The 23,872-nt window shown below is 42.9% G+C and overlaps 1 long non-coding RNA gene across 1 annotated transcript; it reads right to left on the bottom strand.

Moving 5' to 3' along the window:
• Positions 1 to 9,872: 9,872 nt before the first annotated feature.
• On the bottom strand, positions 9,873 to 20,595 carry LOC122168915. The gene is made up of 2 exons (XR_006171421.1): positions 16,202 to 20,595; positions 9,873 to 11,214 (listed from the first exon to the last, which is right to left on the bottom strand). It is a non-coding gene; the product is annotated as an uncharacterized LOC122168915 (long non-coding RNA).
• Between the last annotated feature and the right edge of the window lie 3,277 nt (positions 20,596 to 23,872).

The raw sequence follows: 23,872 nt of genomic DNA, 5'->3' as shown, positions 1-23,872 counted from the left end.
TCTCCAAACAGCCATTAAGAAGGACCTGCTTAGAACTGAACCACATGCATCTGCCACTGGGCCCTCCTGCAGGCTGCTCAGGTCTTCCCTCTTCCTGTACTGCTTTCAAGAGTCAGCACTGCCACAACATCTGGCACAGCCATAACTGCAACAGCAGAGCTGTGTTCCTTCTGCTAATAGCCTAACCTCAGTGCTCAGGAACCTGACCAGGGCAGCTGCAGCCACCTCTTGCATGGCAAGAGCCCAGGGCATCACCTGAAAAATAAAAGGACTCCCAAGCAGCAGTGTCATTAAATTGCTACCATCTCCCAGGTGCTAGAAGCACAAAAAACATGCCAAAGTATTTTCTCTAACAGGCAGCAATGTCAGCATGTGGCAGGAGCCAAGAGCTCTGAGCTTGCAGAGCCCTTAGCTAGATTTAGCAAATCAACCAATTTCTGCCTTTTGTAGGGAAGATGCTGACAGCCTCATTGCTGGGCAATAACATGCATTCACATCTCAGCAGATGGTGTTGACCCACCTCATATACAGCACCAGTGGCTTAGGTATCTTTTCCAGTTTGCAGTGCAGTATTTTTGATAGAAGAGTTTTGTATCATTTTCCCTAGGGTCAAAACTACTGCTACAGAGGAGGACATCAGGGAATGGCAAAGGGGAAGGTGGGAGCAGGGTGCCTCTCCCAGTGGTCTTTAAGGCAACTGGGTCTGATAGAGACATGACCACCTCCTGCAAAGCCAACTGCCTCCTCCTCATCAGCTGAAGGATTCCATTAGATTGGCACAAGTTAGGTGTATGGCAGCACTCAGTAAGGGAATGATGAAAGGCTAATAATGGCAGTCAAGGCTCCAAAGGAACAGGGAGCTGTGTCATTTGCCACAGTGAGGAAAGCGCCATAGATGTCAGCTAACCAGAACTGGTGCATATTGGTGCCATCAGAGGCTGGGCAGGGCATGGTCAGGCAGGAAGGAGAAACAGACCTCAAGGACAATGCAGCTTGGCACCCAGGAGCTCTACACCCAACACACTGGTATCAAACCTTCACTCACCATAGTCTTTATTCTTCCTCACCTGCAGTGCAACTTGAGTTGGATCACAGACTTCTCTCTCCCTTCTACTACAAAACAGCCCCCATCAGTCACAGTGTTGGACAGAAAGTTGATTGTCCCTGTAAGCAGCAGAGCTATCTTCCAAATGGCCAATGACCAGGGATCCATCTTGTGCCACCAGCCCTTCTCCATCTTTGCACTCCACTCCACTTCTGTTTCACAAGCACCAGTCCTTTCATGCTTGCATGATCAAAGGCAATTAATATTGCTCCAATAAAAAAAAATGAGGATAAACTGGAGGAAATTCTCCAAGCTCTGCTTAATTTCCAGGAGAAATCCCAGGTGCCAAGAGGGATGCACCTGAGGAGCAGGAACACCCAACACTGGCTCTAAGGTTTTAATCCCACCAGTGGGGATAACAGGAAGGGAAGCAAGAAAGTTTGAGTTAAACCTCAGTTAGGAGTGAGAGTAATAGGCCTTACGTAGGGCAAACAACAACTGAGCTTAAGCCATTCAGGGCTCCTTCACTTCATCGTCTCTTCACAACCTCCCCAAGATGTTAATTTTCCATTGTCTGCTCTGTTTCTGAAGCAATCAGACACCAGACAGCACCTGAGGCAACAGAACTTCTTTGCAACATGAAATTGAACAAGTGGAAAAACAGATGGACTTTCTTTCTCAGCCAAACTCCTGAATTCTTCATTTGTTTCTGAAGCCTGAGATTCTGCTGGGGGATGCTTTAAGCAATGGGAACACCACTTGTGCAAAGCCATGCCTGCCTTGAAAGAGCAAACTTTTACTTATGTTTCAGCATCATTAGCAGCGAGGCTTTTCCCCAACAAACAGATCCAAGAAATTCAAAACAGGATGAAAAGGACAAGGGACCTGTTTCCTAGAAACACATCTCCTCTTGTTTCATTACATGGGTCCAAAAACCTTAATGCTACAAAATCAGCTTCACAGGTCTCACGTCCATGACTGCAATTCTGTATTTGCCTCGCTCTCACTTGCTCAAGATACCAAACTCTTATGGTCACTGTTAGAAAACCTCCTCTCCCTTCTTTCTGAGCAACAGATCCAGCACTGCATTCCACTCCCATGTGGTTCATTGGTCATTGGCACAAAGATCATCTCTGAGATGCTTCACAAGTCTCCAGGATCGCTTACACCCTTATGCAGGTATTGCTCTGCAGCCCAGCACTTCCCACTTTGCCTCTGTGCAGTGATTATTCATTATTCCAAGGCTGGGATGATAACAGGCAGTATCTGTGCTTCCAGTTAGACCTCCAGTTTGATCAGCTTGGCTCTACAGTTCCTCCTAGCTTAATGTATTTGTCAAATCTCTGTCTGCTCAATATGCCATAATGCCAATTGTTATTCATGAGAGCAAATAAGAGTTAAAATTCACCCAGGCTGCTTTTACACGCTTCCCTTTTTCTCCTCTCAGCCTTCCCAACGTGTGTCTGCCTCTAAGTTGCTTGTAACACTGCTCCTTCAGCTTTAATCCTGTAGTTTAATCTCAAGAGGGCTCTCTGCTATTTGCAGAGCTGCTTAACTAATTTATATTTCTCATTAACGTGTGGCACCACTCCTATACCAACAATGAAGATTCTCAGTTACATACCACGCATCCCAGCACTGGAGTAGGGCATCAAATGACTTCCTCACACCAGGTAGCTGTGTACTTGTTAATCATTTCATTTAAACCCAGGTTTTAGCGCTTTCCTTCTGTAAGAATGAGCCACTTGTACGGCTACTGGGAGTTAAAAATGAAGCATTGCTGCTTCTGCAAATTGGGATCCTGTGCAGCAGCCTCAGCTGACCACCCATATCCCACCATACTGCAGAGGCCCCTGCTTCCAAACCAACTGGAGCTGAATAAAATCCCTCTCAGCTACAACCACGTAAAAGATGTCCATGGCCTTCTGATCCCCCCCCTCTTCCCTTCCACACGCAGATCCAACAAATTCTGCAGCGTAAGCAGCAGCAGATCTCCTCTCTACAGCCGTCCTTTCATTCCTCCAGTGCAGGAAATCGCAGCTAATGCTGCTCCATCAGTGCCTTTATCTCCCAACACCTGCAGCTCTCTATGCAACAATTAGCAAGATCAGCACTGCAACATCAAATACAGTGGAGAGAGCTACAAGCACCTGCCTGAGATGAGCACCAGCAGTTGGAATGCCTCAGTACTCAGATGCTGGAAGTCCTCCTGGTGCCCACCAGACACGTTTTGTTATTCCTTTCTTCACATCAGTGTGCCATTCAGAAGGCATGAGCTGTCAGGTCAGCCCATCTCCATGTTTGTGTTAATGGTGCTGCAACAGTGAACTCAGAGGTGTAGCAGAGGGTTGTGTGTGCACTATTCCCCCCAGCTCTGCACACAGCCTTCTGGCCATTCCTTGTAGCTTTATCCTGCTTGTATTTCGCTCTGTCCCATAAGTCACCTTTTCTTTGGGTGCAGCAAAACCAGCTCCATGGATGCCTGACTGTAAGGCACCTCCCAGCCCAGCCTACAGGAGGGAGCACACAACAGTCAGAGCAAAGACTGAAGATGAGCAATGAGCTCTTGGTGAGGGACTAGCAGAGAGGTGACAGGAACACCTAAGTTGTCCAAAAATGTGGAACAAACATCCAGCTGCACTGCACTGCATTTGGGTTAAGGTTGCACTGCATTTTTGCTCGAGGGCGCATTCCAGCTGCCCCCCAAAGCACACTGCAGCAGGGAAGCATTTTTCATTTATATATCTGCAGCTGACTGCTGCTTCTTGCTTTCCACGTAATCCAGAGGCCTTTTCTTCAGCCTTATCTCAGCAATAGCACGTGGTGATACATCACTGCATGGGAAAGGTTTACTCAGCCTTTCCAATCAACTCAGGTACCCTCTTCACCATGAGCCAGGTTTGCTTCCATAGCAGATAAGAAACTGCTCAGGCAGAGCATATGCCAACACTGATTCAGGAACATTCACCATCTAAACCTTTCTATGAGCTCCTTAATTGCTTTCTAAGCGTAGCTGCAGGCTCTAGAAACAAGCATACAAAGCTTGTATCACTTGAGGCTCACAAAAAGATGGCTCTAACAGCAACCTCACAGGAAAATGCTTTGTATAACTGTTTTCAAAAGCAGCTCCCAGCAAGCATCGCATCCCATGCTGAGGATGGTGCAGTCTCCCTGTCCCCACAGAAGGGATCTTCTGTTCTCACTCAATACATTTACATTTGTCCTAACTTCTATTCCTACAGAACTCAAAATAATCCAATTCCTCCTCTCCAATGCTCACTCTCCTCTGTACCGCTCTCCCAGGATGCTGTGCTGCAACACTTGCTCAGAACATGCCAGGACTTTGCAGAGAAAGACTTCCATGGATCAGGCGCTTCACCTGCAACACTTTTCCCAACTTGTTTCATCCCAAACCACCTGGATGGAGAAGCAGAGGAGACCAAAAAAAAAAAAAAAGCAAACAATTCTTATATGTTATTTTATGGCTCCGTTGTGCAATAAAAAGAGGGAAAAGAAATACATGCGTGTGTGTGTGTGTGTGTGTACACATGTACTTCAGGGAGTTTCCAAAACTACTGCCCTCCTTAGCTGCAGCAGCAAAATGAAGGAAGAAAGTGCCAGCATTGAGTTACTCCTATTGCCCAGAGAAGAGTGGGTGCCCCAACCCTGGAGGTGCCCATGGCCAACCTGAGCTGGCAGGGAGCACCCAGCCCATGGAACTACATGACTTTTAAGGTCCCTTTAGACCCAAGCTATTCTACCCCTCAAATATTTCCACACATTCAAGATGGCCCAAGGATTTATAATCTCATCTGAGACACTCTGTGCCCTGCGGGAGGTAACCCCAGCTTGCACAGGGGTACAAGGAGCCCCAGCACACACTGGAGAGGGGAAGCCAAAGGCAGGCAGTGCCACGGGGTCCCATCAGGGCACAGCAACCAGAGATATTCACAGAACTTCAGTGTCAGGACCTTCTGCCTCGAATGCACTGCAGGCATCGGAGTAGGAGGGAATCAGGGAGAAAAACTGAAGTGTGGGAGGCAATTACAGCAGCCCTGCCAGACAGATCATCACGGCAGATAACGCTCGGGGAGAGGAGCTGTCACCCAGACACGAATGGCTGCACAAAGGGAACAGCAGAGCTCAGTGAAGACCAAGCAGCGCGCTTCAGTTTCTGCACACACACAGAACCTCTCTGCACAAACCACTGTGTGCATTCGTTACAGTGTCAGCATCCAGGCACTGCCAGCAGTTAACTTCCAATTAATCATGGAAATTACACCAGCAGTGAGCTCCACACACCAGGTGCAATGAAGATCAAGTGTGTGTGTCTTTGTAGCTGTTCTGAAGCTATTTACAAGTTACAGGCAGGCAGAGGTCTGCATACACACAGGTACATTTGCTCAGCTAACCACAGTAAATTTGGAAAAAGAAAAAGCAAAAACTTCAACGAAAAGCACAAGTTGTTTTCTTCTGTTCCTTTTCAGTGGTGCAATACCCAAATGCCTTTCAGTCACTCCTGAGCACCAGGCTTCTGTCTGCACTGAATCCCGTCCTAGAGCTGCAAGCTCTCAGTGCTGATCAGCAAGAGCCTGCTGGTCCTTGTACCAACCCTGCTGTCTCATACACTGAGATGGTTTTCCTATCTGGCACAATGCCTTTTTGTTGCCCAGATGCTCAGAATCCCAAGCCTTCAGCCCAGCTCTCATCCTCACAACCCAGCACCCTCAGAAAACTCATTTGTGTATTACCTAACCCAACTGCCAAGACCTTCTCCATCCCCAATCCTGTCTCTTGTAAGGGACACAGAACTTCCCTAATGTGGTTTTCTTTTTTCCATTCTTCAATTAGAAAAGCTCACTAAGGACATCATGAAATGCCAGCAGCAGTCCATCCTTCTGGTACAGGCTGCCTTTGTTACCAAAGCATCAACCCTTCTTGTGATCTATCAGTGCCATCTGTCAGGCATTCAAGCCCCTCTCCCCTAGAATCCCAGAATCGTTTGATTTGGAAGGAACCTTTAAAGGCCATCCAGTCCAACTCCCTTGCTCTTGGCTTTGTGGAACTTCACAATCTCACAGTGTTCTCCTTGACCCACTGCTCAGCTGTCTGGGTCACTCTGGATGGCATCTCATCCCTCAGGCACACTGACCACACCACACAGCTTGGTGTCATCCTCACACTGCTGAGGGTGCACTCAATTCCACTGCCACTGATATGAAAGGTTCCAGTTCGACCCCACAGGGCTCTACTGTCATTGATCTCTATCCTCACACTGAGCCACTGACCACCAATCCCTGGGTGTTATCTTGTAATCCATTCCTCATCCATCAAACGGCCCACCCATCAAAACCCTATCTGTCCAACTTAGAGAGAAGAATATTATGGGGTACTGTGCCAAAGGCCTTACTGAAGTCAAGACAGATGACATCAGTGGCTCTTCCCTTGTCCAGGATGCAGTTACACCATCACAGAAAGCCACCAGGTTGGTCAGGGAGGATCTGCCCTTGGTGAAGCTATGCAGGTTCTTTTGCATGACATCCCTCTCTTCCATGTGCCTCAGCACAGCTTCCAGGAGGCTCTGTTGTATGATCCTACCCAGCAGAAAAGTGGGGCTGATAGGTTGGTAGCTCCTGATACTGTAGTGCAGTAGCAGAAGATACAGTAGCACAGACAGTGGATGTGCTGAAGGAAGCTGCAGGTCAGATCTTCCATTGCCTTGGTTTGTTTGTTTTTAAAACCTCATGGAGCGATAACCACAGCATCACTAATGCTGGCAAAGACCTCTAAGATTGAGTCCAACCGTACAATTTCCACCAATATTGCCTGCTAATCATAGAATCTTTTGAATTGGAGGGAACCTTTAAAGTTCATCTGATCCAACTCATCCCTCAATGAACCAGGACACCCACACCTCCACCAGGAGCTCAGAGCCTGGTCCAGCCTGACCCTGAATGTCTCCAAGGATGAGGCATCCTGTTTATACCCCTCCACTTACAAAACCTTGAGCAGCACTTTGTGCAACAACAGGGTAGGACAGAACCTACAGCTCCAGAATTTCCATTTTCTGGTATCTGAGGTCAGGGAATCAACTTCAAATGTAAATGTACATTCCAAGTTAGATGTGAGAAGCAAATTCTTCACTCAGGGCGGTGAGGCACTAACACTGCTGTCCAGAGCTGTGGGTCCCCCATCTCTGGAGGTGCCTGGGCCCATGGGTGGCCCTGGGCAGCATGGCTTAGTGGGGGCACCCAGCCCAGGCAGGCAGCTGGAACTCAACCTTTAAGGTCCCTTCCAACCAAAGCCGTTTTGTGGTTCTATGTTTTGTATGACCAGGAAGGTCACGACCTAAGAGATTTTATTATCACCACCATCATTTTATCCCAATATTCTGAAGGAAAACTGTGCATCTAGCTCAGGAAACAGCATGGAAGGAGCTACATCACAAGGCAGAAAAGCTGCATAAGGGAAAGAGTACAGGAAAAAGCAACAGGTATCAGAAAGCAGAAACAGTGAGGTCTGAAGCAATGAGAGTGGCCACAGGATGTACTTCTAAACAACAACATCCACACACCATCAGTGTAACTCAGCGTGGCCACAATAATCCAGACACAAGCTCTTTTGTCAGCAACCCTGAAGATTGCTAGACAGCATCCACAAAAATAATCACTAAACATCAGCAACAAATCTGGGCTCAGTCTGATCATGAAAAGCAGCACAGGCCAGGAAAAAGCAAGAGTAGTGAGTTTTAACAGTAATTTTCCTGATTCCATTGCAAATCCCCTCCAATGTGAAAAGGAGCAGAACTACAGCTCTGCTGCCAGTGTGACCTGAGTGCTCACTGCCCCATTTCTACTTGCACACGAGCACACCGTGCAGAACGAGCTGCACCCTGCCTAGGTGCCATCTTTGCAGCAGTGAGACTCCCACACTGCCTCACATTTTATTTTACTTTTTTGTCTAAGAGGAATCATCCTCCTAAGAAGGAAAGCTGGCAATACTTGGCTTCTGTGTTCTGACTTGAGTTCAAATCCTAAAAAGGAAATGATGGACCCTGGAAGAGGACAGATCAACAAATCCACGCTTTCTTACGCACATCTTTAACATATCTGCCCTCGCCGATACGCATTTCAGTTAAGCAAATAAGTAAAAATGTGACAGAAAACACATTTCAATTTAATGCAGCAGATGGAAGCAAGAGGTCCTGCTAAGAGCTGTAAGAAACAGAGTCAGAAGGTTGATGGCTTTCAAGAAGCGGGAGCTACACATCATTAAGAATTTTGGCTACATTCTGATAAAGCTGAACTGCCAGAAGGAAAAAAAAAGAACTGAGACCACATGTATTAAAGCCTGTCCAGCAGTAGGAGGTAGGTTCCTTCATTCCTTAAAATGTAGCAGAAACTTGACAACACCATCAGCCTATGGCCCACGGTGCTAAGAATCATTCCCAGCTTTCTCATTGCTGCAGTGCAACAAGATCAAGGGAGGAGTTGCACACTGAATGCATTCTCTCAGCCCTTTCTTGAAAAGCACTTCACACATGAGATACTCTTCCAGCTCACGGGTCACACTGGAAAGAGCAGGAATTCACACCATCCATCATAAACATACAATGTGTGCAACCGTGCTCCTGTGGCTCAAAGGGCAGCGCAAGGCTCCTCATCTCTGCTTTCCTAATGATCCCTCCAGGCTCTGTGAAAAGCAGACCCTTCCCAACCCTAAGTGACATTCACATTACAAGATACAACCTGAAATGTTTCTGCAATTGGTCACTTCATTTGGGCTGAATGTAACTGTCCATCTCACCATCCCTCCTCCCTGCCCACGTGAGGTCACCTTGTGCCCAATCCAGGGGGTCACAAAGATGTGTTTGTTCGAAGATGGAGCTGAGCCAAAATTCAGAACATCTGGATTTTATTTCATTTCATTTGCTTAACAAGTTTGGTACAGGATTAACTGTAATTATGCTTTCATGGTCAGGTCTCCAAAACAGTCTTGTGCCAGCATCTGTGGTAGCTGTTTATTAGGAAGCACTTGCTGCTCAGCAGGACTGGCACATAGCATGTGAAAAGGAATAAGCATAGGGGAAAAAAGAGCATCAGAGTGATTCTGGAAATGACTGCAGATATGAAATGAAAAATGAAGCCAGGCTGAACAACACGACATGCCTGAATACTTTTCTAGAAAGGAATTCCTCAGTAAATACATACATGCACACACAGATCAGCACCCATGGCAGCACACAGGGCACCTTTACCCCCTAATGCCTGAAAAAAAGAAATCCAATGGAAGACTTCAAAGACAGCGAGGTGTTAAAGACCACTGGGTGTGTTCTGCTCTTCTCATTGTTCCCAGGTGGGGAGATCTAATGAGCCAAGATTAAGCCAAACCTTTATTATTCCTGCAAGTGCAGGGCTACTCCACTTCATACAGCTGAAGGTTCCCACAGGATTCGGTATTTCACAGGAGAGTAAAGTCACAAGATGTTAAGCTCTAATTGATCACTGCTTTCCAAATGTAAATTCAGAATAAATTTTGTGTCGTGAGAAGTTTGCTTAGTCTTGAAGTTTGCCTGCCTGTCTTCAGGTTTGCTTAGAATTATGTTCCCTCTGCTAAGGGCTCTCCAAAAAAATACTTGAAACAGAAAGTCTTTAGAAAAAAGGGTTTGCATTTTGCCACGGCAGCTTAATATAAAATTGCACCCAACTGAAGCAATTATGACTTTCTCTGCTCCTTTTCCCTGTTTGATCCAAAGAGAATAAATACATCAGCTCGGACTAGCAACACAAGAGAACACTCAGACCCTTGGAAAACACCCACAAAGTAATGACTTCAAAAGATGTTTATTTGAAAAACAAACAAACAAACAGACATTACAAAAGGACCAGGTAGGAAACAATTATACAATGCATGTGCAGTTCATAGAGTACACCGTCTAGAGAGAAGACTCGATACACATGTAGCACACCCACCTGGAGCTCCTCAGATCACTTGCCATGGCAGGCAGATGCTGGGGTTCTTCTGGAAGATGAGCTAATCCATGGTACAGTTTCTATTTACTGCAAAAGCACAGATTGCACACAATTTTATTGACACTTTTAAAAAAATAATCTCATATTCAAGAGCTTCTCCAGCATTCTTCCAACCCACAGCATTAAGATACTGAATCTCCTAGATTTTTATTTTTAAATTCAAACTGATTCAGATTTCATGTTTCCATGCTATGAATTCCTCCTCCCTCCCTCCTCCCATGAACAACAAATCCCTGCTGTCTACGCATAGTTTTACCTAGCAAAGCATACCTGGATTCTTTGATAAGTTAGCTAAGGAAGGAGTCCAGGGAGGTAATGATCTGTCAGAACAAGATTCACAGGCAAGTCCTATCAACCCAAATCAGGGAGCTGAGATACAGCTAACACTTCCACTGGGTTTCAGAGCAAACACAATCTGAACTTGAATAAAAATAGGAATGTTTGTCTTTAAAGCACAGCTAATAGCCAGCAGCAGTCCCTCACCATAAAGCAAAGAGGACCCAGCTGAACTTGTAAGACAGAAATAAACAGTGGCAACGGAATAGTTTCAAGCAACAAGCACTGCAGAGACAGTAATCCTCAATCAGGAAAATGAACAGAGAATGACACTGAACTGCACCTGAGTCTGTGTTTCAAAAGACAACAAACGTAATTACAGCATATTGCAATCTGGATCCATACAGAAACACCTTAAAATTCAACAACGCATCTGAGAGCATCGTGGAAAGGCTAAAAATCTTAGATATCTCTTTTCCTCCCCAGTAATAAAAATATGCCCCAATTCTTCATGGTTTCAGCAGCTGTCTGATCAGTCCAACATCTGTCCAATAAAACTCTAAGGACTGGGTCAGAGAAAAAAAAATAAATCAGAACAAATTAAGGGTTTGGTTGTCCACCACCTGCCCACACGTATGAACTTACCTTCTCCACTGCAGAACAGCTCTTGGACACGCTATGGAAACAAATGTTTCTATCAACACTGAAATATTCGTCCAGAACAGAGGAATCCACAGAAGTCACTCTGCACCTATGGCTTCCATATTTATCTCAGACTACGAGGACTAGATATGAATACCTGCCATCAGTTCCCGTTGCACATCGCTGTTAGTGCTCATCACAGTCTCTGTCCTTCAGCATCTAAAAACAGACCAGAGTTGAGATCATTACACTTTAAAGAAGAGAAAGCCGCTGTAGCAGAGTTCAGGCCCTCCAGTCCTACACCAAGGAAAAGAAGTGGGAGGTTAGCAGATATGAATGCAGAAATGTGATCTCTCCTTAAAAATAATGCGTACAAAACAGACACAAAAATCCCAGCAAAGACTGGGCCGTCCTCCTCATTAATGTGATGAGTTTTATGGAGATTTCCAGTAATAATACTATATCAATAGCTAATCAACTGTCAAACACACAGGCAGTTTAAGGAAAATGCCACTTGAGCTAAGTGTAAGATTATTCTGCCGTCTCTCTGGGAGAATAAAGCCAAAGGTAATTGAAATGAAGCACAACAGCCATCAAATATCCCAAATTACTGAATTATATTTGGAAAGATCTTGAGCAGTTCTTCAAAATAAACAGTGTCCATTTCCACAAATACCTACAAATTAAAATACAGGATTAAATATGGAAACAAGGGAGGCAGAGGTAACCCAAGTTACTGCGCCAGCTTACTAAAAGAAATGGGATATTCCAGCCAAAGGTATTTAGGCTATTTTGCACTTCAGTACTTGAATATCATGTCTTCAACTTGGTCCAGTGTAAGTAAATAAATATCCCCATTCTTCAGTGATAAAGCTTTCTTTTTAAGTTTCTCCTGTTGTACATTGGGATTTTTTTTTTTAAGCACAGAAAAAAGACAAACCTACTAGGAACAGGCAAAGATGGGAATGAATGCAGTGTATTCAGAGGAATGACAAACAACCAGGCTACAAAGTTCCTCATTGCTTACCCAAGCCTTGGCAATGCTACGTGCCAGAAAGGCACTGCCCTGAGAGCATCTTCTAAACCTAATGGTAAAAGCAGCAGAGATGAAACACAAACTAATTTGGGAAAAACAAAGAATGTTGAGATTCAGAAGCTACCTCAACAGCTTGAACCCCAAGGAGATGAAGGCTCACACAGCCATACACAACCAGGCTGATTGTCCTGCCATGGCTCAGCAGAGGTTAAGACATTTAGAAGAAAATCTCTCATCTCAAGTGGATCTGACCAACAATAACAGCAAGAAACAATGGTTGATGGACTTCTACCATCAGCCTGCAGGCATGAAGCTGTAAAGCTTGCTCAGAACAAGCTGAAATCCAAGACTAAGTGAATTCTTAGGTTACAAGAAGTGTAATTTGCATTTAAAAAAAAAAAAACCCAAACTGATACCATGTCAATGAACCAGTCAAGTGTGCAATACCCTTGCGCAGGAAAAGCTTCAATGTCATCTTGTCTGCTGTCTCCTGCACTGTTCTGGAAGATGAAGCTGTCACCAGAAGCATTAAAGGTTGCACTTCAGAAGCATGAAGACCTGAGCAGAGCAGAGGAATCAGGAACCACTGCACACCCCAGATGTGCAGCAACACCTCACAGCCCAGGCAGCCCCACCTCAAGGCCAAGTGAGCACTGCCAGATGGTGCCTCATGACCAGGAGCCCACTGCAAGGAATGAAAGGACTGTCACACTTTCACTTCTTGTGAACACGACTAGGAGGCTGGAAGGTCCATTTCAAAAAGAAAGGGTCAAAGCCCAAATGGACAAGGACCACAGAATATCAAGAGGTGAAAAGTTGCAAGCAAAGCTATGTAGTTTTGACTGCTGATTTCTTGGTTTGTTAGGATTTTGCTAAGAGCAGGAAATACCCTTTCACTGAGCTCATGAGAGAAACTGGAAAGGCCCCACGTGTGCCAGGCTTTGCACATCTGTGAATGAAGCAGGAGCTGCAGGCAGAGGAACTGCTGCAAATCTGAATGCCAGGCCCACCTTTCCCACCTGATGCAGCACGTGCTGAGTGGCAGCAGGAGCCACCTGAACTCAGAAGAGAGCCAGTATACAGAAGAGACAGAATGAAAGGATTTGACAACTGAAAATAAGCAGTTAACAACTATAGGAGAACCAGCAGACACTGATGCTTCTAGAGCACGTCACTGCTGTCAGAATCCTCGTGACTGTAGAATTCCAGAAAGCACATTCATTACTCCACGTGAGCATTCCTTCAGGGGTATCAAATCTCCAAGGTGCTCCTTAACACGTGCAGTCAGCCCTCTGAGCAGGGATAAAGTCAGCCACGCATCAGCCCTGTGCTGAGCCAGCTCAGAGCCAGGCCTCAGAAATCCAGCACAAGATGTGTACGAACCCATTGCTTTCAGGGTCATATCTACTCTGGAAACAGCTTAAGACCTTTCTGTGCACAACCTGACAATACAGATTTATCTGACCTGGAGCATGACAAACCAGCTTGGTTTAAGAGGACCTCAGCAGCTCCACTCAGGGATCCCTGCTCCCTTCCCTTCATTACATCCCACCACAGGAACATCATTATGGAAGGAACCCCATCTCCTCCTTCCTAGGTATTAGGGTCCGATAAATTAACTAACTTTCTTCTCCAGTCTAGATGTTCGTCTTCCCCTCCCTAATACTTCCATCTGGAATACCATCAAAACACCAAAATGAGAAACATGCAACAAAAACAAAACCTCCAGCACTGCAAAGGGCACTAAAGGCCAAGAGACAGAAGTTGCACTGTATCTTATCAACCTTCAGCATCCAAATGCCTGCCCTTCTCTATCCAGAAGATGCAGTATTATTCAGTTCTTCCCTACATCAGGGATACACAAAACACCAGGGCTATTCTTTTGTTTTCTTCTTCTCTCAACACAGATCATGCAAAAAACAAAAATGAAAACAGAACAACCAAAAAGCAGAAACTGGAATCTGTTAAGGCAAAGGATGACTGATTTTTATTTTGCTCTCCCTTTATTTTTTTTTTTAAATCATATGGTATTATGAAGTCTCCCAATTACTCCACGTGAGCCCTGCAAAGCAGCAGGCACCTCTCAGAAGGCACTGACATGACTCAGATGGCACCAAATGAAGGTGTTTTCTCACAAACAGCTGAGCAGTTATATAACTATCCCTCTATTTCAGCTCTACCAAAAGCTAATCAAGGTCCAACTTCCTAAACACTTCAATTGAAACTCAAGAAAAAGTGAAATATTCGCTTCCCTATTCAATTTTGTTGTTGTGAATGTTGGCATGGAGAATTAGCTCTAAAGCAAAAGAGAACTGCAAGTCAAGCCTTCTGACTGCAGTGCACGATGAATCATATGAGAGGTTGATAGGGACAGAGCCTAAGCCCAGGAAACCTACAAAACACTCAGAAAAGTATATTTAAAAATACAACAATAATATCGAAAAGAAAAGAGAGATTCCTATGATCTGTGCCCTCATTTCTCCACTTGGCAGTTTCTTTTTGGTGTTCTTTTTCCCCCATGTAGTCTGCAGACATTGAAAAGCCATCCTCAGCCATCCCAAGGCCAACATGATCTGCTACAGCACAGTGCTGGGGTGCTAAAACTTCTTACATCAGGATACAACTGAAATTTGTGTGCAGGATTGTAAAAAGCACTCAAAAATACTTCCATCAAGAAGTCTGTCTGAGCTATTCTAATGCTGAAAGCACCAGGCCAAAATTAGCCTTGATGTAACTGAAGAAATACAGTTTGATTATACTGGGTATTATTTTAATAAGGGTAAGAATGTGGTACAGAGCACAAGAAGCTGTGATGTGACCAATGTCTGTGCTCTCAGAAGCCCTTTCCCTCCTGTTAGAACCCCAGTTGATGAGATGCATCATTCAGAAGCTGAAGAGCAGCTCCACGCTGCAGAGCTGCCTGAGCTCTTCAGTATCACAGCATTCCTGCAGGCTGGGATTCCCCCAGGGGAAATGCATTCTTTCTCATTTCTTCATGCACTTCAGAACATTGGCGGGATGCTTTCACTTGATGCTGTGGCGCAGTACAGCACCCTGCCACATCCACACCAGGAATGAAATGTATCCAAAAAAGCCTGCAATCAAACTTCTCAAGTATAAAGACAATTAACTTACCATCTTGCTCAGTTCATATGGCACCATGCACATTCTTCTGGGGTAATGTGAGACAAGATGAGAATAGAAGCTGAAACATTATTAGTAGATGAAAGGGACCAGGCACTTACATACTGAAGAAATAAAAAAAAGGGGTTTTTTGGAGCTTGATTTCCAATTGCTGTGCAGACAAGTATCATTTCTAAGATGTTTTATTTATGCAATTTACAAAAAAAATTATTATATATATATATTTTTTTTTTTTTTTATTTTTTTTTTTTACACAGCTCTGGACTTTTGCTTCTTTCAATTCTACCATTACTCCTCTTCTTCCAGACAGCACACACCTGCACTGAATTGCTGTAATGACTGAACTGAACCAGGAATATAATTAGCAGAGGGTCTAAGTGTTTAATCACATATTGCATCTCGTTTTTCATCAGGTAGTCTTATCTCCATGAGTAATGAGTCCTTTCCAATCTTTTGGTATTAAAGCCTGACAGTGTTATTCTTCAAGATGAAGATTATGTAGTCTCAATTTGGTACAGAAAAGATTTATTGCTATCACAAGCAAAGGCTCTGTGTATCAGAAAGTCTGGCTCTGCTAGAAACCAGTGTGGTCTTTCCTGTCCTATGCTTCCCCCTGGAGGTCCTATCACATATTTCTACACTGCAGTCTCTATCGCACAGAAGATTCATAAATTCAGACATTGTCACCTACCAACAGATTCAGCAGCTGCCAACAGAGAATCCATGTGAATTATTCTACACCCCTATTCAAGAACAAAGCTCAGCCTCAACACACAGCTGTATCCAGGGCTAGGTCCAGCTCAGCATCTGAATGATACACATTTTAATATATAAAAAAGTTCAAGTATGTTTTTGCCCTGTACTACATATTTTCAGTCATAACTGGGAGCTTCCTAAGAAATACAAGATGTTTGAATAGAGATGATTAATATAAGCATGTAACTTAGCATTCCAAGCATGTAGGATCTCAAGCTGAAAAGCACACAGCAACAGAAGGCAGCACAGAACTCAGTTACTGTTACTTACTTGCTACCACTCTGCTGGCCACCAAGCCTAGGAGCACCTTCTCGCTTTCGAAAGCTGAGATTTCACACTAAGCAAGACTTCCATTATGCTTGTACAGCAGTTTATTCTGTACCCCCACTGAGAAAGGGTGCACTCCTAGAATGACTAATTGAACAACAGAGGAGGAGATTACAATGGAAAGATGCAGTTCACATTAAGCATTCCTTAAAAATAATTTTTAAAAAGTCCTAAAACAACACATAGCTTTATCAGGCTATCTTCTCCCTACCCAAATGCTGCTGCTACTCCGTCCTTAAGTATCATCTTTAGAAAACCTAAGATGCAAGAACAAAGACGAGAGAGACATCATCTGACTACAACAGATTTCTTTTAATGCAACTTCAGTACAATTTTGATGCTGGTGCTTGCAATCCTTCGCCCATGCAAAAATTCCCTTGGACATTTTTATTCTAGTTCAGGATTTTCAAAGACTTCCTATGTGTTTTTGATTTAGAGACCTGAGGTGACTTCACCTGCTCTTGTTTCAGAAGTGCACAGTAATGGGCACTCCAATAAGACCTGCTTTCATGATGAGCACACTGCGAGGGAAGAATGCTGACTGGTTCCAGAAATAAACTGTCCCAATGTGTTCTTCAGGTACAGGGAGATTTCAGTCAAACAGCAAGAACCAAAAATGTGCTGCCTATCTTATCAGCTGATTTCAGAGCAGGAAGTTAGAGCACAGCCCTACTAAAAGCTGTGTAATGAACAAGATGCCGCATCTTGACATCTTTCCACACTCATCTGTACCACGTTTTACTCCCTATCTTTAGCTGGCAGAACAGTAGCACCACGTACATCCCACACCACTCCTCATTCTTTCTAGCCTTGTATAGGGCACATTATCACCAGGTTTTTTTTTTAATTGTCATTTGAATAAAGGAAGGCAGTATTCTGGCTCTTCCTCATGTATCATCCTCAATTGTACACAAACCCAAACCAGAGAATTAAAACATCAGTGTTGTCTTAGATCAGTTCCCCAGTGCATACTAAGCACTAGCAAGAGAAGTGCCTGCAATAGAAAGAACTGCTTTCTTGCACTGAGAAACATCTGTACAACTGAAAACCACCAGATACTCATCTACCCGAGATGAAAGAAATCACTGTTTGGAAGAACTGGCTTCTTGGTCTGTCAGATGAAGAGTTCTGGCAGTGGGAACAGAGGAAAAAGTGAAAACCAAAAGACCAGGTGCTAAACTGGTAAAAACTACTCGTACTACAAGTATTTGGGTGGTGAAGTTTCTCCAGATAAACGTCTCCAACAACTCACATCTGAAGGAACGTCCCCAATTTGGCCAAAGAAAGGAAGGTATGGTATTATCCATAATTCTACTAAACAAAAAGAACTGGGTTCTTTCAGTGTTTTCAGTAAGGCTGTTCTTGGATACCTTTTTAGGCACATTAACTACAATTTCTTTTCCTAGTATGCTGGATTCAGCAAATGTGCAGCTCTCTGTATCACTTAAACAGTAGTTAATCAAAAGACACATATGGCATTAAGAAGGGAAGAACATGCATCAACCACAAAGTATACACCTATAATGTGCAACTGAAAAACCAAAATGCAGAGGCACAGAAGTAGAAAAGCAAGTTAGTGTAGAATAATGTCTGAGTATACAGGAATAGTAAATGATGCTCACTACAATTCCTTTGAAAGGAACAGAGTGGTTGAAGACAATGTAGTGTTTCAGCAGTACTCACAGTTCTATTCACTCCTAGAAACTACTTTACCATCTTCCTGTTGCAGCTGTATTTTAAGACAGATTCTTAAAGAATCTACAAGCTGCACAGTTCAACACGCACTGCTTTCATATCGCTGCCTCCCAGTGATGCAAAAATGCAAAGCAAACAGACTTGGGATATATTAAATTAGCTGTATTCATACCCTGGTTGGTGAGGAAAGGGTTTATTAACAAACTGAAGTTTCCTTCTTGAGAGTTCAGGCAGACTTAAGTACAACAGGAGGAAGAAAGTGTCACAGTGAGAGTGGCGGACTCCCAAAGTCACTGTCATGATCCTCCTCTGGAAGCTCTGCAGGGGTTCCCCAAGCTGTGGCTCTCTGGAAACCACTGTATATACCGTGCAGTAGAAACCTTTCATAGCTAACCCTGATACAAACAACACTGAGAGTCTAAATCAGTAGAAAACCTTTATGCTCAAAATGCCATATTTGCAGCTGTAACTGAAAATACATGGCTGTCAGTTCACAACAGACAAGCCTACCAAAAAACAAAAAACCAAACAAGCAATCTTTCTCAGTCTGTCAAAACCCTCTACCTTGCAGTAAGTGTCATCATACAATCCCACAGCACCCAAATTTATGGCTTTTATATTATTAGAGAACAGAAAACTATGAATTGATGTAAAAGATTTAAGTGAAAACTAGCAAATTAAAGGAACAAACATTCTAAATACCGCCTCTGAGAACGATGGTGATTCCAGCTTGAGTTGGACTCTAAGCCTTCAACTAGCCTTTAAACTTCTATAACACAACAGCACTCCTCAATGTATTCCTTCAACAAGTTCAAATTTAATTAAAAATCCATTATTACTGTTTTCTGTTTGATGGAGTAGGGGGAGGAATGGGACAGAACAGAAAGAGAAAAGCATTTACTGCTACTAGGGTTCAAGCATTGCTTGCTGAATCAACCCACTCTTGCTGTTTTTGCACTAAGATCTTGTCATCTACTATAAAACCACTTTACTCAAGTGCTAGCATGTTTGCATCTCATTTCAGCAACACCTATCTACATAGCCAGTCATTTGATGCTCTTTTGCTGCTTCTCTCTTAAGCTTGAGCCCAGCTGCTAAAAGAATACTTGACGCCATTTCCAATGAAAGTGGGGAAGGAGAAGCTCTATTCTTCAGAATTGCCTTTCACACCTGAAAAGCCTTGTGAAGTCTGGAAGGTGTAGCTTTCTCTGCACACATCCTTGCTCAGTGATTTTATTTAATCCATAAGTTTTTCGTATTAAGAAAGATAAAGAGAGGCCAAAGCCTCTCCTGCACAAATGGTTCTCTAACATGGAACACCTGGATCAAACAACTGAGTTCAGTTCTGGAAGGGAATGTGGAATTGCCTAAGAGGCCTGACAGCTGGCTGACAGACACAGTTATCCTCACCTGATGTGCAACGTTCAGAGCCCCTCTGAGACATCCAAAGGAACAGACTGTTCTGACTGTAAGTAAGAGTATTTTATTCCTTAGCACGCAAAAAATCCACCTCAAGGAGTGCATCCTGACCTTCAGAGCAGGTTTTGAGTACATTCCCACTCAGAGCAAGACCACAGAAAAGCTCTGGGACAAAGACCTGATGAGGAGGAACAGCCCACTGCAAGCACTTCTCTTCTGGTAAGGTTTATACTGAAGGTATATTCTTCAAAACTAAGAGCTCTCACAGCTTCTGGTAAAGAGCTGCAGGCTCAGACTTCCTCAGCACCGTGGCTTCTCTACTTTTCCAGAAGGCCTGGACTTCTTCCCTTTCCAGTATGTTCAAAACAAAAAGATAAGCAGAAAATATTTTTTCTGCTCCTTTGCCTCCAAACAAGCTAAATACCTGAAATGCAGTCACAGGCAACAATCCAAGCAGAAACAATGAGACAGGAATCACAGGAGGATTAGGATGCATTTCATGCCTCGTGACTGGCAAGAGTGAAAATAAAGTGATGAATACGAACAGGCTTCATCTGCTGTCTCACAGGAAGAATCATTTATCCTGGTTTTACTGGGTAAGCGAAGGTGAAAATGACTGATAACTAAGTGGATGGCAATGAAAATATATCCTGTCAAACATAACTTACAGGGCTCCTTTCGGCTGCTTATAAACTCTGAGCAAAGCAGAATTCTCCACACTGAACAAATCTCATCCAAGTTCCCTGGGAAAACTGTATTAACTGAAACGATTCGGCTGTTGAAATCAACAGCATTTCCACAAAATAGCATGTTAAATGCTTGCAGATAAGGTGCTACAAGCACTGAACAAAACAAAAACGAGGATGAAGCACATCCACATCAACAGAAAGAACAACATAAGCACAACTGGTTTTGAGTGAAAACGTGTAAGGATGAGTTTAAAATCTGTGGTCTTATAAAACAGATATGGAATATAAAATGGAATTCCTATACACGTTGGTGCTTGCTCTCCAGCTGCTGCCAGCATTGAGCTGCACTTTTTTGCTCACTCATAACACACTGTATTTGAAAACTAAATTCAAGCAGGGTCTGAGATCACACCTAACAAGAAGCAAACCAACAACGCATCCAGGAACTGGTTAAAGAAAGCAAACACAGGAAACATCAAAATATCAAAGTTACTATTTTACAACTTCTATCCAGTTCTTCTGAGTGCACGCATTACGATTCTGCCTGAATTACACACCTGAACTATTTTTAAACACAGGTCTTTCAGTTTGTGCAGGTTTCACTGCTTCAACTCCTGCAGAAACGTAAGCACAGCAAGGAACTGAAAGAGAGAGCATTCATTGTTAAGACAGCTGAATGTTCTCCCACATTACATTTTCTTTCCTGTCACAAAATTTACGTTACTTCCACATCCTGTTAAAATGCAGGTTAGGTATGCATTCACTGCATGCTCACATTAAAATGTCTCAAGGTATGTTGGAATACTGTCATGTAAGCAGGTACTGGTGTATTTCACACTCGTTACTCGGAATTAAAAAGGGTAAAGAATAACTTCTCTGCAGTCGAAGTTGGGTTCAGTTGAGTGTTATCAAAGAAATGTATTCCAAGTAAGGTACACCTGGGAATAACTAACTATATTTTCATACCAGAAATTATTATAGATACCTCCACTCAACCAGTTACATTTCCTCTCTATCGATGTCACTCCTAGAACTGGCATGTCCTTCAACTTCTTGCTAACGAGTGACTAAACTGGAAATCCTTCTATAGCCCACTAAGCTCTTTCAACTTCTCTGCTCCTTTGTAAGCACTGCATCGTGGACTCAGGAAAAGAGTTTCGACCTTGCTGGTGGAGGAAAGAAATGTGCAAGGTAAGCAGGTGCCATGAGGGACTCCTTCTATCAAGATGCCCAAGTATTTTAAGTTTCATCTGCAACGCTTCCAAAATCCATCTTCAGCTATTGCTATTTGCCTATAATACACATAACATACCTTACCCAGAAAGAAACAAACAACTCTGACAATTTAAGTCCTGTTCTCCTGATGTTTTCTACTGGGACCAGCTATAAGTGCCCCTCAGTTTATCAGAAATTCGTTCACAACTACTACATGACAGGATTGTCATATTCAGAAGGTAAATGATCCAAACTCATGATATGCCAGTTTTGGCTCTCATTTTCAAGATAAAATTTTATTGCAAAGATCTACTTGGACACATTTTTACAGCATTCTTAAGACTTTGAAGAAGTGTGCTCTAAGGTCTTTGCTTTCTCATGATAGGAAAAATATATATATACACACACATCTGGCTTCGATTACAGAAGAAAAAAAAAGTGTTCAAAACCATTTATGCTTCCAGCATCTCTAAAATAGCATCACCCATTTTTCTCTTGAAGCACCAGTCACTTCATTTTCAGTGCTTGGAATCTCTCCATGGCAGAAGTAGATTTTCAACAATATTCCAGTGATCAGGGCTGTGGAGATCACCTCCTCCCCCCAGGCCAACCCCTCCCACCCAAAGCCCTTTAATCTCACCAAAGTAAATTAGAAAGAAAGTTGTCTTACCGATAACTCCAAGGTTAATGTCCCTTGCGACCCCCACCTAGCAAGTCGACATCATGACATGTCAGGTCAGCCTCAATCACGCTTCCCTGATAGTCAGGTAAAAGGAAGGAGTTAAAATACAAAATTGACACTTGCACATTTCTGGACATCAGAAAATGTGATGCAATATATTCTGAACTGTCTTTCAGAGCTTCTGGTAACCTCCAGATTGTTTTAAAACTTCTTCAGTGGGATTATTCTATTCTCAAATTTCAAGAGCTCCTGATCAATAACCAAACGCTGCAGATACACCCTGACTGTTTTGTTTGGGTGAGAAATGAAGATCCCCTTCAATGATTTTTCATTCCTTCTCTACAGTTTTCATTAACTAAATTACACGAAACGTAGCTACTTGGTTTCAAAATGCTTCAAGCCAAAATACTGCATCCAAACAGCTTCCTTTCAATACTAAGTTAACAGAAGCTCAGAGTTCTTGGGGAGTTTTGTTTGCTTTGTTTGTTTTTAATATTTAATTTTTATTTAATAATAAATTTAAGAAACACAACTCAGCACACTCTTTCTATAAGGCTCTGAGCTATCAAGTAGCCACAATCCAATCTGGCATACTTTCAATATGCAAATAATCCTTCATCCCTTAAGCACTCACATATGACCCAAAGACTGCCTGGGAAAAATACACAGGACTGGGTCCTTGCTGTTCAACACAAGGGCCAGGCTCATAATTTGTGGACAACTATTAAGCCTTGCTGAGAGTTAATCCATTACATCAGGGTCTGCAGGCCCAGGTGCCAAACACTTCTTTTCTAAGAGGCTGAAGACATTTTGCTCAATACCTCCAATTAATTTTCCTGCTAGCCTTATAATAAGAGTGTCTTCTGTATTTTTACTGTGTAGTTCAAAATACAGAAATGGGCTTCAAGTCCAAATGCAGAGAGGTCAAAAAATGGTCAGGGTTTTACAGTCACCAATATTTAATGGTGAACTTCTACTGAGACTTGAGAGTCTATTTAGAAAAAGCTTTAAGCAATGCAGTTGTCATTCTTTCTGATAATTATACTATAGATGATGAGTCCTGAAAGTAAACAGTTGCTACAAAAAAATAAACAAACCTTTTAATACTTTGGAAAATGCAGATTGTACTTAACGAATTAGTAAAATTAAGAGCTGAATTTAGTAAATTGATGATGTTAATAATGCGCAAGTAAGCCTACAACAACATAATAGCTGTAAAATGTTTTGCTCAAAAGTTTTGGAATTGCTATAAATCTAGCAACCTACTTTTATTACTTATAAATCAAACATCAATACAGACATTAAGCAACTGCTATAAATGAGTGATCAAATGATTACTACAATCCCATTTCATGGCTCCTCCTCCTCCAATGCCAGCAGGACACTGATAGAAGTTTAATATTGGCTTACAAATTGAAACCCACTTTCAACATACTTTATAAGAGGAATTTTGCTAAGTTATACTGAAGAAAAGATCAAAACAGATGCATGAGAGTAAATTTATTTTTTCCTTTGACTATATATCAGAATTGTGCTGAGATGATTCTTCCCTCGAGTGTCTCTCATCACGTACAGTAGATTTTCCCACTGTGCTACAGTATTTTGCCCCTTTTTTTGTCCCGATAATTTCATTAGATAAGCTGAGTTCATGGTACATCACTACTGGACTAAGCTGGAGTACACGTGATCTTTATGGACTCAGTGGGGTGCTGTTGCAAATTTAAAAGGTGAACTTAAGTATCCATCAATCACATAAATTGCAGAACTTGGTAATGCTATAAATATAAACTCTTACAGATTTTCATTTTCAGATATAAAAACGTAGAGAATTGTCATATTCAATAGCAATATTTGGATAATTAGCGATTTTGGCAGAAACAAATACAAGATGCAGCTTTACAGTTCTTGAGGAAC

Source organism: Centrocercus urophasianus, unplaced genomic scaffold (genome assembly GCF_019232065.1).
Source record: "Centrocercus urophasianus isolate 14NV4802_14NV808 unplaced genomic scaffold, USGS_Curo_1.0 seq_48, whole genome shotgun sequence".
NCBI classification, from domain to species: Eukaryota; Metazoa; Chordata; class Aves; order Galliformes; family Phasianidae; genus Centrocercus; species Centrocercus urophasianus.
The sequence above is the reverse complement of the archived record's forward strand: the minus strand, read 5'-3'. Positions and strand labels throughout refer to the sequence as shown.